The sequence below is a fragment of the Chiloscyllium plagiosum genome, unplaced genomic scaffold (assembly GCF_037043375.1).
Source record: "Chiloscyllium plagiosum isolate Xiang-an unplaced genomic scaffold, Cpla_swu_hap1 HiC_scaffold_2, whole genome shotgun sequence".
NCBI lineage: Eukaryota > Metazoa > Chordata > Chondrichthyes > Orectolobiformes > Hemiscylliidae > Chiloscyllium > Chiloscyllium plagiosum.
The window spans coordinates 129,419,696-129,434,804 of NW_028270140.1; the positions used below are offsets into that span (position 1 = coordinate 129,419,696).

General features: G+C 40.9%; 1 protein-coding gene across 4 annotated transcripts in view; it reads left to right on the plus strand.

Annotated features, from left to right (window-relative positions):
- The window catches only part of acsl1a (acyl-CoA synthetase long chain family member 1a), a 175,459-nt gene that overhangs the window by 63,081 nt on the left and 97,269 nt on the right, over positions 1-15,109 (plus strand). The window contains exon 1 of one of the 4 annotated variants that reach the window (XM_043705812.2): positions 8,068-8,175. The exons of the other annotated variants lie outside the window; for them this stretch is intronic. The gene's annotated coding sequence lies outside the window, so the exon portion shown is untranslated. Of the gene's footprint in view, positions 1-8,067; positions 8,176-15,109 lie in introns of those variants that run through there. 4 annotated transcript variants of the gene reach the window in all.

The window sequence follows — 15,109 nt, forward strand, 5'->3', positions numbered from 1 at the left end:
AACTGGAATAGTATTTCCTCTACTACTGGGCTGCTTCCCTCAGAGGGGAGGAAATAAGTTTCTGGTGTCGTGTTGTTGTCCATATGACATGGTTTGTATATGGGTAAATGTTTATTTAGAATGCAATCTTGGGGTTATGTTTGGTCCTGGGATGAACTTGCAACTAGGTACCTCACCATGTAAAGAGCAAAGAAAGAACAAAGAACAATACAGCACAGGAAGAGGCTCTTCAGCCCTCCAAGCCTGCACTGACACATTTTGCCCTTCCATACTAAAACTGTCTTCACTTACAGGATCCGTATCCCTCTATTCCTTTTCTATTCCGATATGTGTTTCTTGAATGCTGTTATTGTCTGTTTCTACTGCCTCCTCTGGCAGCCTGTTCCAGGCACTCACCATCCTTTGTGTGAAACATTTGTCTTGCACATCTCTTTAAAACTCCTTTCACCACCACCCCCCCCCCCCCCCCCCCCCACAACTCTATCCACACCACCCACAGTCGTATAAATTTATATCAGGTTGCCCCATCAACCTGCATTCCAGTGGAAACAAACCCAGTCTATCCAACCTTACTTCATAGCTAAAATCCCCCATACCAGGCTACATTCTGATAAACCTTTTCTGTATCCTCTCCAAAGCAATCCACATCCTTCTGGTAGTGTGGTGACCAGAACTCTACTCAACATTTAAGGTGTGGACCAACTAAAGTTCTATAAAGCTGCAGCAAAACCTGTCTATCCTTATACTCAATGCCCCTTCCAATGAAGCTTTTTTACAACCTTGTTACCTGTTCTGCCACCTTTAGTGCTCTGTACTTCTGTATCAGAGGCTGACATTGCCTTGCCTCCTGCTGCTGAAAACATTGTCTAATATTTGTTAATTCTATAGTTCATTTTTCCAACCAGTCAGTGTGTTTCTGACTGGTTGCAAAATTTACCCACCCCAACATTTAATGCATCCAAAACTCGCATCAAGTCCTGTTCATCCTGGACACTCTGACATGCACTGATTCCTGCTTAAGGAATGCATCTTTTAAAAATGCCTCATTCTCTCCATTTTCTATAATTTCCTCCAATCCCTCAACCACCTGAGATATGTATGTTCTTAATTATGGCTTCTTGAGCATTCACAATTTTAATGATACCTGCAATGGTGGATGTGCCTTCAGCTGCATATGCTTTAAGCTTTGGAATTTCCTCTCTAAATTTCTTGCCTCTTAAACTCACTTTCTTCTTTTTAAGACCCTGTTTTAAAATTTAGTTTATTGACTATTGTTATGGAGCAGACCAGACTCCTTCCAGGTATTTTAAGAAGGTAGCCTAGATCTTAAGTCTTTTTTTATTTTGAAGGCAGATGTGAAATGGGTACTGCAGGCGTGATGCAACTGGTCAAACCATTTGGCTTTAAGCAAAGCAGTTTACTTAAACACTACAGTTGAAACATGAACAAAAAAAAAGTGGAATTCAGAATACCTTAACTATTGAAAAACTTAACTGACCTGATACAGCATCTTAACTAATTAACTGTTCCCATATAGTAACATCCCATAAACATACTGCTTGGCAGAAAGATAAATTCAAACACAGATTCTTACTGGCAGGACGGAACAACATCCAGAAAATGTCATTTAAGAATCATTTACTTAAGCTTAAAACCCGTCTGATGTTCACACCTCTTGACTGCTACAGCTAAACAAAAATGAAAAATCCCTGAACTGGGAGGACTGGCCATACCCCTTCCTATGTTGGACAATTTTTAGCTTTCCACCTTGCTAGATCCTTTGGCCCCGTTGTCTTTACAACCTCTCTTCCAAATATGTGGTCTCTGATTCTGACTCGCCAATTTGTCCTTGATTAACTTCAGTGGTCCTTTCACCTCAAGCCCAAAAACTAATTCAATGGATTGCATTTGGTCGATTCATTTCATTTCATGCATCCCTAATGGGGGGAAAAAAGTACAAATGGAATTCCATTTTTATCCCAACTGTCTGAATGGTCTTGCCTATAAGCCCTCAGCATGGTCTTTAAAGTTTGATGCCACCTTTCTAATGCTCCTTGAGGTTAATTTGGTACACAATTGATTTCAATTGTTTTATTCCAAAGCTGTCCATAACTTCCTTGAATAATTTTAATATAAACTTTGACCCTTGATCTGTGGGTAATGTTTATCTGGTAAAGAAAATTGAGTAACTCTTCTACAATCCTTGTAGCTGTGATATTGCATAATGGAATGGCCTCTGGAATTGAGAGGACACATTCAATATTGTTAACAAGAACTGATTCTCACTTTTTGTTTTAGGTAGGGGCTTTATGTAATCAATTAAGAACCTTGTAAAAGAGTTCTCAAATGCAGAAATAGGTATTAAAGATGCTGGTTTTGTTACTGTCTGAGGTTTTCCAATTACCCAAAACATATGTCATATCTGGCAAAATTCAACTACATCCTTATGCAATCCAGGCCAAAAAATGTTTTTATGTTTTGGCTTTTAATACTCCTAAATTACCTCCTACTGGTAATTTGTGTGCTATCTGCACCACCTCCTCCTTTCTATAATCCACTTGACATACAACTTGATGAACTTCTGCCCATTTGTAATACACCTGAATATGCGGTGGTCTGCATTTTCCTCATCAAGACATCATTTTTAAGATAGTAATGTTTGGGAATACACTCAGATTCTTTCTCTCTGTATGCTTTTCAATATAATTGTTTCAGTTTTCATATTTCTATTCTAAAGATGTCCACTTTGTCCCACACCTGTTCTTGCTTTTTCTCAACTATTTGATCAAACATGATCTCTGGTAATTCTATTTCAACTTCCTTATCAGTATTCTTTTGATTTCTCCTCTTGTTTCAACTGGTGACTTTGTGACCTTGTTATCATACAGTCAGAAAATATTCTAGGATATACATCAGTTGCCTGATTTTCCACTGGCTTTTCAACCACAGTAGACAACATATTTACATGTGATCCAGCTATATTATTACCAAGGACAAATTGGAGCTGAGAGTTGCCCACCACCACTTCTCCACTTTTCACCTGACACTCTACATAATGCTGATTTTCTCATCTCACCATGAATTCCACATACTAACACTTTTTTTCTGGCAATAGTCCTTCTGTGTTACATATCTCCTCAGCTCGCAAAATCAAAGATTGAAATGATCCTGTATCTCTTAGTACTGTAACCTCTTCATCTGCTGCCACTGGCCTACTTCCTTCTCAACCAATCTCCGACCAGCTTGTACATCTGGTGCAGTTTGTTTAGCCTCCACTGTGCTTTCCTTTACCACTTTTACAAAATTTACGAGCTTGTCCTGTTTTGATGTTTGTAAATTTGCAATCAAGAAACCAAATTCCTTCAATCCACGTTTTAAAAATTAAAACAGTGAAACAAAGAACATCTATAAGTCTTAAAACTTTGAAGTAATATTAAACACCAGTGCTTATAAAGAAAAACTGAAGTTTTATAGCATTTTATGTGAAAGTAATTAATCAGTTCTGCCCTTTGTCCTTTTGTAGATTGAACTCTTAGGTATTTTCAGCATTCTTTTTGTCAGCTAAGATTAACAGACTCTATTATGTTGAATTATTACATTTAAAGAATTGTTATTTGTTCAAGAATTGCAATGAATATAAAAGAAGTAGAAAGCAATAGGAATATATATAAATCAGTTGTAGCGCATTGCCGTGTTCATATTTTCCTTGCTCAAAATACCCAACCTTATCCGTGACATATTAGCATATATAATAATATCATGTTATGCGGCAATATCTCCTGCTAAATGGGGCAGGCTTTGAAACAGATCTAGCGACGCAAACAGGGTATCCAAAGGACACTTTAAGGCCTTTGGCAGCAGCACTACAGTGTTCAACCACAATCTGTAACCTCATGGCTAGGCACATTCCCAACTGTATTATTACCATCATGCTGAACCCAATGCAAACTCAATGAAGAGTGAAGGAGGGCATGCCAAGAAAAGCATACCTTAAAAATGAGGCGTCCACCTAATAAAACTACAACACTGGACCATTTGCATGCCAGGCAGTGGAAGCATCATGTAATTGACGAGGCTAAGTGATCCCACAACCAATCTCGGCTCTGCAGTCGTGCTACATCCAGATGTGAATCATGGTGACAGGAGGTGGAGGCTCCAAACAAAACTCCTCCTGCTCAGCGATGGGGGAGCCCAGTACATCAGTGAAAAATAACAAGACTTTAACAAAGAGCAGTACTGCACTGACACATAATGCCTTTCTAAACCAAACACCTTCTGCCTCCATGTGATAGCAAGAAATGGTTGGTGACAATGGGTACTTACTGTGAAAGCTATGGAGCCCCAAAAAATTCTTGGACAATAGTGTTGAAGGCTTCAGCTTCTTAACACTGATAAACAAGATGCTCCAGGAAAGCTCCAACACTGGAATCTACCTGGTTTTCCACAAAATGGAGCATAAGTCCAAACTATCCATTAAGCTACATTTAGCCAGCTGCAAAATGATGAATAGTCTCAACAGCACTGATGTCATGCAGCATTTGCTAAGGAATAAGTTGCTCACTGATGGTCAGTTTGTATTCCACCAGAGCTGCTCAGTTCCTGGCTTCATTTACAGCCTTGGTTGAAACAGGACAAAAAAGCTGAACTCCAGAAATGAGGTGAGAGTGACTGTCCTTGGCATCAAGGAACCCTAGCAAAAGCAGAGTCACATATGGAAGACTATTGTGGTTGTTGGAAGTCAAAACATCTTAGCTCCAAGACATCACCTTTGCAGGAGTTCCTCAGGGTGGTCTCCTGGGCTGGCCATCTTCAGCTACTTCATCAATGATCTCCCTAAGCCAATGGGTCTTTTTACAGATGATAGTATTATATTCACCATCACCTGGGACTGCTCAGTTATTGAAGCAGTCTGTGTCAATGTGTAACAAGATCTGCGCAATATTCAGGCTTGGGCTGATAACTGGCAAGTAACATTCATTCCTCACAAGTCACAGGCAATGACCAATAAGAGAAATTCTAATAATCACCCTTTGGCATTCAATAGCATTACCATTGTTGAATCCCCAACCATCAACATCTTGAGGGTTGCCATTGACCAGAAACTGAACTGGACTGGACACCTCAATATTGTGACTACAAGTATGGGTCAGAGTGTGGGAATTCTGCAGTCAGTAACTGAATAACTGATAAGAAACTTTTGTCTCTCCAAAGTCTGTTCAAAATGTGCTGTATTCTCACTGTTGTGTTGTGGCAATAGTATGAAAGAGCTACAACATGCAATGCAGTAATTAATCAAAGCTCCCGTGATAACACCTTCAAACTTCTACAACCAAAGGGAACAACGGGAGTAGATGCAAGTTCCTTCCAACCACTCACCATCCTCAAACAGGACGGATATATTTGCTTACATTGATGTTTCTTTGCTGTTGCTAGGTCAAAATCCAGGAACTCACTTGGTTGTACGCATAACCCAAAAACTGTAGTGGTTCAAAAAGCAGCTCAACACTACCTTCTCAAGGGCAGTTAGTAATGGGCAATAAATGTTGGCATAGTCAGTGATTGCCACGTCCCATGGATAAATGGAAAAAAAATCAGTGCAAAGAAAGAAATATGAATCCTGAAATGAAACAAGTTAATCAGCACCTATTACACATAAGGCAGATGCCAAACATTTGAAAACAAAAATAAAAATAATCCAGAAATATTTTTTGGTCAGGTAGCATTTGTGACAAAACAAAGTTGGTCTCATCAACATTGCAAGTCTAAGACTCTTCCTTGGGTTTGAAAGGTAGGATTTTAGACAGACATTTTTTCATGGCAGTTAGTAGTTAAAATAAAATGTTAAAACCCACTTTTTATCATGTGACCACAGGGTAGCAGGACATTAGTTTCAGGCATGTATTTATTTATCATGTTGGGGGGTCAGGTGTGACTGAACAGGATGGCAAGGAGCATTATGCCTCCAGAGGATGTTGGCCAAGCCAGCGATGCATATAAATGTAAAGAAATAGCTAGCCCATTCAGTTTGTAGTAAATCATAACCTCCCAGGATATTTGATAGCTGGGGATTCAGCATTGCTAATTTATTGAATGTCAAGGGGCAGTGAATGGTTAGATATGTGCAAATCTTGCGCCCTTGGACATGGACATGCTTGAATACCTGAGGAACCACGAAAAATGTAGAACATGCCACCATTTAAGCTGGAGAGAAGGTAATTAATGGAGCAGCTGAAAATGGCTGTAATTAGGACAAGACCCTAACAAGCTTCTCCAGTGTCCCTGAGTTCAGATAACTGATTTCCAACATCAATGATCATGATCTTTGTTCCAGTCTGATTCCAACTAGTGGAGAGTTTTCTCCTCTGATTTCTATTGACCCTAGATTAGCTGAGACTCCATGATGCTGCACTTGGCAAAATGTAGCCTGTTATCAAGGACAGTCACTTTCACCTCAACTCTGGAATTCAGTTCTTTTGTCCATGTTTGAAATAAGGTTATAAAGGAAGTCAGGAGTTGAGTGGCCCTGGACGAACCTAAACTGAATGTCAATGAGCAGAACTTTAATAAGCAAGTGTTACTTGATAGCACTGTTGATGACACCTTCTGTCACATTGGCATAATGTAACTTGGTTGAGATGGATTTGTCCTGCGTTTTGTGTACAGTTCATACATGGGCAATGTTCCACATTGTTGGTTAGATGTCAGTGCTGTCAATGCTCTGGAACAGCACTGGCTCAGTACAAGGGAAGTACTGTAGCACAAGTCTTCAGTACTGTTGCCATAATTTTGTCAGGATCTGATGCTTTTGAAGTTGTATCCAACTGTTTTATTGTATCACATGGAGTGGATTGAATTGGCTGAAAACTGGCATTTGTGACACCAGATATCTCCCAGAGGTGGCAAAATGGATTATCCTTTCAGGAAATTGGGCTGAAGATTGCTTCAGTCTTATCTTTTGCACAGGTGTGTTGGTCTCCCACCATCATAGAGGGTTTTGACACCTTCTCCAATGAGTTGCTTAATTGTTCACCACCAACCACGAATGGATGTGGCAGGACTGTGGAGTTTGGATCTGATTCATTGGTTGTAGTAGGATTTTCTCAACAATTGATAATGGATTCATGGTCATCATTGGACACTTAATTCCAGACTTTTATTGAATTCAGATTCCACCATCGGCCATGGTTCATTAAATTTCACTTTATTACATTGTTTGCTTGTGAAGAGCTGCTTGAATTCATAGTGTTTAAACAATTTCATTTTGTTATTACTTTAATAAAGCATTGGTGTGTTGCAACCATTAAATCATATGTGTTTCTGTACAGCTGGAGGAAATGCCTGCACATTTGAGTATTCCTTAAGCTTCCTGCTTAATTTTAATGTGGCAAGATTTATGTTTTTCAGAATGTAATGATGATGGGAGAGTTTAGTGCATTCCATTTGCCAGTCTTCTAAAAAAAAATGGAGTGACATTTGAGATGCAAGTCTCTCTTCCTATTGGTATCTTGTCTGCATATTCTAATTAAGGCCTGTAATCGGGAGGCTTTCACCTTTGTCCTAATAGTCCAGGGAACGAAGTGTTTAATTCTGTCAGAGAGCAGCAAATATGAGTTTTTCTGCTCTGCATGCTCACGATCCCTGAGAATGAAGAATTGTACAGGCAAATGGTTAGTGGGTTCTGAGGCATTCTTTGTATGTTTGAACACTTGTTGCTACTGTTTCCTATATTTGCCATTGCTGTTGCTGTTATGGTTTCCTTATTTCTGATGTTTGAAGCCATTTAGATTTCTGTGCTGACTTGATACCCCGGAATGTTTTCATTGTTTGTCGGTCTGCTAATATTTGCCAAAAGTGCAAAACATTTCGTGGGGATCTAAAAGCAAGTTTTGATTCTGTCTGGTGAAGGGTCTTGAAAAAACTGATTAAATACAGTGAATTGTGCAGTAGTTTTGCGAGCACCAAATCCTAATATTAATGTGTAAAAGTTAACCTGCAAATATGACCTTTGAAAATGACATTGTTGACTCTGAAATAATCTTGTGATCTGGCTGCATAGAAAAAACGCTGGCTGAGTACACAGTGGTCAATGTTTAAAAGTTCCATGTAGCCTTCAGGTCCATTGCAACTACTGAAAACTGGTTGGGCAGTACGTTTACAGGACGCTGTGTATTACAGGCCAGTGGTTTTTAAATTATGTGTTTCTAGACTTGTTTTGTGGTGAAATTACTTGACCCATGAGCTCCAACAGTTCCTCCCAGTGATTCGTTGTAATTTTTATCTTTAACAAGAGTTGATCTTTTAATTTTTGGTGCACAGAGCATTACAGAGGTTAGGTAATTTGTGTAATTTTATTTGAGAATTTAATCTCAGCATAATGTCACTCTGGAAAGTTTGAATGTTTTAAACGTTTGGTGATCATGGATGGATGAGGCAAATTTGATCAGCAATTTTCAATAATTTATTCCTGGAAATCAGCATTTTCTTTCCAAGTCCTAATTGCCCTTGAGAAGGTGTTGGTGAGCTTGAATTGCTGTCCCACCTGGTACAGGCACACCCACAGTACAATTAGGATGGGACTTGCACAGTTTTGATTCAGTGACAATGAAGGGATTGTTATATAATTCTAAGTTAGGATAAGGTGTGACTTGAAGAAGAACTTGTACATCAGGAACACCATCCCTACATGTTGGCCTTGTCCTTAAAGGTGTTAGAGATCACTGGTCTGGAGCTTTGTCACTGGAACTTTGATGATTTTAAAACAGTCATTTATGGGATATGGCTGTTGCTGATGGGATCAGCATTTATTGCCAATCCCTAGTTGCCCTTGAGAAAGTGGTGGTTACCTGCCTTCTTGAACTGCTGCAATCCAGTCCCAGCCTATGACTTGCTTTTGTAGCCATGGAATTTATATGGCTAGTCCCATTCAGTTTCTGGTCAATAATAACCTCCAAGATATTGATAGTGGGGGGTTTGGTGATACTAATGTCATTGAGTGCTACGGGGCACTCGTTTGTTTTTGTTTCTTGTTAGATATGATCAGGACCTGGCAATTGTTGCTGTGCATCTTCTAGCTCATACACAATAGAGGTATAGTGCTTCAGTGCTGAAGATCATGAAAACTTGAATTAGTAGATGAACTGCAGATCAAAGCAGCTACTTTTTTTCAATGGTGTAGACTTTGTGGAGTTATTGGAGCTGCACATTTCCAAGCAAGTGGAAAGTATTCAATCACATTGCTGACTTGTGGCTTTACAGATGTTGTGAAGGCATCAATCAGGGGTTAAATAACTTGCTGTAGAATTCCAAATCTCTGACTAGTTGTTGTAGCCTCAATGTTTATGTGGTTGGTCCACTTAAGTTTCTATTCAGTGGCAACATCCTGGATGTGATGCTGATGGCTTTTGACCATTTACTGTTGTTGAATATCAAACTGTGGTGTTCAGCTGTACTCTTGTTGATTCTGATCATTGCTTGGAACTTGTAGGGCATAAATGTTACTTGTCATTTATCAGCCGTAATGCTGTTCAAGTCTTGCTGTATGTGAGCATGGACTTTTACAGAGAAGTTTAAAAAATTAAATAACCTGATCAGAGATGTTATGACATACCTCAATGGCAGGTAGGACTTGAACCTAGAGACAGTAAGGACTGGAGATGCTGAAAGTCAGAGTTAATACATGTGGAGCTGGAAAGGCGCAGTGGGTCAGAAAGCAACCGAGGAGCAGGAAAGTCAACATTTTGGCCTGAAACATTGACTTTCCCGCTCCTCAGATGCTGTCTGACCTGCTGTGCTTTTCCAGCTCCAATAACTCCAAAAAGTCAACACCATTGAGAAAAAGTAGCTCCTTTGATCTGCAGTTCATCTACTAATTCAAGTTTTCATGATCTTCAGCAGTGAAGTACTACACCTCCATTGTGTACGAGCTGGAAGGTGCAATACAACAATTGGTCAAGTGCACCACAAGTCCCCATAGGAAATTTAAATGTTTAGAGTAGCAGCAATTGTTTGTACCTTGTATTGGAGTTGGACTTGTCCAGTGTTCATCTCTTCAGATAGATGTCACCTTTCACCTTCTTCACCACCCCCCTCTGCCTTTGGTCACTCCAGGTACATGTCATTGTGTTAATGACTCATCCAGAGAGTGATGTCTCAATATGGAATCTTGGCCCTGTGCTGTCACTGTCAAACAGTTCCATTGTTTACTTGAAAGCTACTTTGGAGACTCCACATTACTTTGTGTTGCTAATTGTACTCACAACAGAATTGTTGAATCTAATTGCCATACTGAAAAAGGAAATGGTTATTTTTGACTGTGCAGGAGCACAGGGCGGAGGGGAGAAAGAGATTTGAAGAATCCAGTGTTGCAGTCATATTTATCAACCAAAATCAAAGAAAAGGTTTTTCTTAATGGTTTGCATCAAATAATTACAAAAAAGAATGATGTCTAGGGATTGATTATTCGAGCATGAAGAATCTTGTATTGTCAGTGGATTGAAGTCATTTATCACTTAGATGTCATATTCAATCTGTATCCAAGCACTGTCTACTCCCCACACTGGCAGGTAATTTACTGTACTTCTCCCTTAGGGTTGACATGCTTTTTTTCCCTCATTCCTGAGTTGCTGGATCCTGCACTGCTTTTTCACTTTTATTCCCTTTTTTTTCAATTTGCTGATTGTTTTCGCACATATTGACCCGTCTGTTCATAAAGTCTACGTTTTATGCATTCCTTTTAACTTCTCTCCTATCTCCAACTGGCTCTGGTTTCACTTCTGAAATTTACCCATCCTGTTTTCTGTCTGAGCAGCTTTTCTGTCTCTGTGAGCATGTGTTCCTCCTGCTGCTGCTCTTTTTTTTCTAATGTTTCTAAAACACTTACCTTTTTCCCCTTTTACTTTGACTTCCTCTCCTGCTAGTCTTCCAGTTCTGACATTTATACTTTAAATAATACATCTCTACAGAACAGGCATATGGAGTTAAGGCCACAATCCGATCAGCTGTAATCTTATTGGGTGGCAAAGCAGGTTCGAGGAACTGAATGGCCTATTCCTACTCCTGATTTGTATTTTTTTTATTTGAAAAATATACTTTTATTCTTAAAAATCTTTATATACATAAATAATCACTAAAGCGGTTTGGTGCTGTACATTCTTTGTGCATGTTGAACAAAGGGGTTTGACTTTCTACAGATGCAACAAATCCAAGGCATTTCTTGCATATGAAAGAAACTATTTACATTTATTTGAGGCACTGCGAGGGTCCGATAATTAACGGGCCTCGATTGTACTTTGGTCAAAAGACTTTAGATGGTGGACTTTCCCCACTGCTTGTTGGCGGCAGCTGCCCCAAGCTTTAGTGTGTCCCTCAGAGTGTAGTCCTGGACCTTGGAGTTTGCCAGTCTCCAATGCTTTGTCAAGTGTCTTTTCTCCAGGGTGGAAATGGCTATCACGAGGGGGCATAATTTTAAGGTGATCAGAAAAAGGGTTAGGGGAGACGTCAGAAGTATGAACTTTACACAGAGTGGTGGGTGCATGGAATGCACTGTCAGCAATGGTAGTAGAGTCAGATACATTACAGACATTTAAGCGACTCTTGGACAGGCACATGGATGATAGTAAAACGTAGGGTATGTAGTTTGACCTTGGAATAGGATAAAAGGTCAGTACAACATCAAGGGCTGAAGGGCCTGTAACATGTTTTAAAGTCACCTCTTTACAGTGGAAGACCAACAAGTTTTGGGCAGGCCAGTTCCACCACAGAACACACCAGATGACCTCCTCCTTTAGAGACCACAATTTCCCTTCCCTCCAACGCATCTCGTCCACATCCCGCACCTCCGCCCTCAGACCCCACCCCTCCAACCGTAACAAGGACAGAACGCCCCTGGTGCTCACCTTCCACCCTACAAACCTCCGGATAAACCAAATCATCCGCCGACATTTCCGCCACCTCCAAAAAGACCCCACCACCAGGGATATATTTCCCTCCCCACCCCTTTCCGCCTTCCGCAAAGACCGTTCCCTCCGTGACTACCTGGTCAGGTCCACGCCCCTCTATGACCCACCCTCACATCCTGGCACTTTCCCCTGCCACCGCAGGAACTGTAAAACCTGTGCCCACACCTCCTCCCTCACCTCTATCCAAGGCCCTAAAGGAGCCTTCCATATCCATCAAAATTTTACCTGCACATCCACTAATATCATTTATTGTATCCATTGCTCCCGATGCGGTCTCCTCTACATTGAGGAGACTGGGCGCGTCCTAGCAGAGCGCTTTAGGGAACATCTCCGAGACACCCGCACCAATCAACCAAACCGCCCTGTGGCCCAACATTTCAACTCCCCCTCCCACTCTGCCGAGGACATGGAGGTCCTGGGCCTCCTTCACCGCCGCTCCCTCACCGCCAGATGCCTAGAGGAAGAACGCCTCATCTTCCACCTCGGAACACTTCAACCCCAGGGCATCAATGTGGACTTCAACAGCTTCCTCATTTCCCCTTCCCCCACCTCATCCTAGTTTCAAACTTCCAGTCCCCTTGACTTGTCCGGACTTGTCCGACCTGCCTAGCTCCTTTTCCACCTATCCACTCCACCCTCTCCTCCCTGACCTATCACCTTCATCTCCCCCACTCACCCATTGTATTCTATGCTACTCTCTCCCCACCCCCACCCTCCCCTAGCTTATCTCTCCATGCTTCAGGCTCTCTGCCTTTATTCCTGATGAAGGGCTTTTGCCCGAAACGTCGATTTTGCTGAAGCTCCTCGATGCTGCCTGAACTGCTGTGCTCTTCCAGCACCATTGATCCAAAGAGTATCATTGATCAAGTTGATGGGCCTCCAGGCACAGTTGATGTCTGTATCAGTCTTTGTCCCAGGGAACAAACTGTAGAGCAAGGAGTCCAGTGTCATGGAGCTGCTCTGGACAAATCTCAACAAAAACCATTGCATCTTTGTCCAGACCTTTTTGCAAAGGCACGTGTGAAAAGGAGATGTGTAACGGCTGTACACCTGCCACGGCTGCTTTGAGGGCAGTATGTGGTTGCGTGGACTGAGCAGGCATACATGAAGGATTTGACTGCTCACCACTGGCTAAGCAATGTTTTGTTGCTTGTTGGAAAGTTTTGGCGATGAGGCATTCTGCCAAATCACTTGGACAGTCTGCTCAGGGAGCAACCGACAGGATCCACCCTCTCCTTTCTCTGCAAGGGTCTCAAGGAAGCAATGTGCTGACCACTTTCTGATGGATTTGTGGTTAAAGGTATTTTCTTTCACACATTTCTTCATGAGGGACAGGTGATACCCACTCCTGATTTGTATATGTGTGTGATGACTGGCCTGGTCATATGTTTCCAGTGTTTTATGCCTTTGTTACCTTGACTCAAATGATGTTTGCCCAACTGCAGCCACGTGGTTGGTGGCAGGTATTGATCAAATCTGTTCCAGATCAAAGTTCAGGGTTTTGGTTTAATGGTTAGTACAGATAATATAGTGGACTCTAAGAGCCTTGCATTGGTTCTGTTTAGTAATGTTGTATAATTGGCATTTGTTGCTGCAAGCCACGTATACGAAATACTATGCTAAAACTCCACCAATACGCTGTGAGGAAGGATTGTAACATGGACCATCTCGAATCAAAGACACTGCTCAAAAAAATGTGAACTCTTTGAAGTTTTTGTAAGGCAGAGTGACTAATCTCTTTCTATAAAGATTTTGTGTGTGAGGGAGAGATGAGGATATAGGAGCCCATCTGACAGACTGCAGCCACACAGTAGCCATACTAATTTGTACCTTAATGTGCAGCATTGTTTTTGCCGAGCATATGCTTGTAGCTTGACAAATTTCATAGCAGAGCACTCAAAGCATACATGGATGGCCTGAGTACTTGGGTGGGTGGTTTGGAATGTGAGAAATCTAAATCAATTTGAGCAGAAACTTTAGAGTTACACTCATGTGTTCCATCTTGTACAACTTTCTTGGGGAATAAGAAACCTTGACAGCATTCCACAGTTGACTGGCTCACTGTGCAGCCTCGACTACAAATCTTGGGAAAGTTTGAGTAAGTTTTTTTTAAATTCTCTGATAATCCTGCATGACTTTAAAATTACCAACCAATGTATGCTGGAAAATTCATGGGCATTCAACGCTAAACAAAATGAATGTTCATGTATAACTGGTAAATATATCTGCAAATATTCCTGACATTCATCATTGTCTCCTCCATTACCAGTAGTACCTGTATATGACGATGTCATGAACTTGGGTGCTGTCATTAAGGATTGGAGGCATGTTAATTAATATAGATTTAGCTTTGCCCTGCTTGTAGATGGTACATAAAGTTGCCAGTCGTGGATCAGTGGTGAGGGGAGTACATGTTGAAGATGGTGTTTGCGGTGCCAATCAAGTGGGCTTGATGCTGGCACTGGGTACCAAAGTCAGCTCATAGCAAACAGAGTAGAAGTTCTAATTCTTCAGTCCTGTATTTGGTTTAGGTTCCTCAAGGTGTACAGTATCCAAAATTTTCAATTGCACTTTTTCCATCCATTGGTTTAGAATGAATATTTTGAATCTGTTTCCACAAAATGGAAGAACGATAAAACTGCAATTAGGGAAGACAAGTGTGAAATTCTGAAAATAAATGTTGAGAGCAGAGGTACTGAGAGATGAAATATTTAACATTTTTGAAAATGGAACCCCCCCAGAACCAGATGAAATATATCTAGAGAAGGTTCTGACCATCATTTTTCAGTCCTCCCTGGCTGTAGACATGGTTCCAAAATGGAGGATGATTAAAGCAATACCCTTGTGTGAGGGAAAAAGGGATTGCTCAAGTCATTACAGACTAGTATCACCACCACTCTAATGAGAAAGCAGCCCCTAAGGTCTGTTAAGACTATTGTGACACAACAGCAGCAATAACAGACTAGTCAGCCTAACTTTGCTTGCAAATTATTGGAAAAAGTTCTGAGAGGCAGGATAAACACCCATTCAGATTAATCACTGGTAGCACAGATTTTTTAAAGGAAAGTAATGTCTGACAAAAATTATTGAAGTTTTTTAAATTCATTCAAAGAAATGTGGGCATCACTAGCGAGGCTAGTACATTTTTGGCA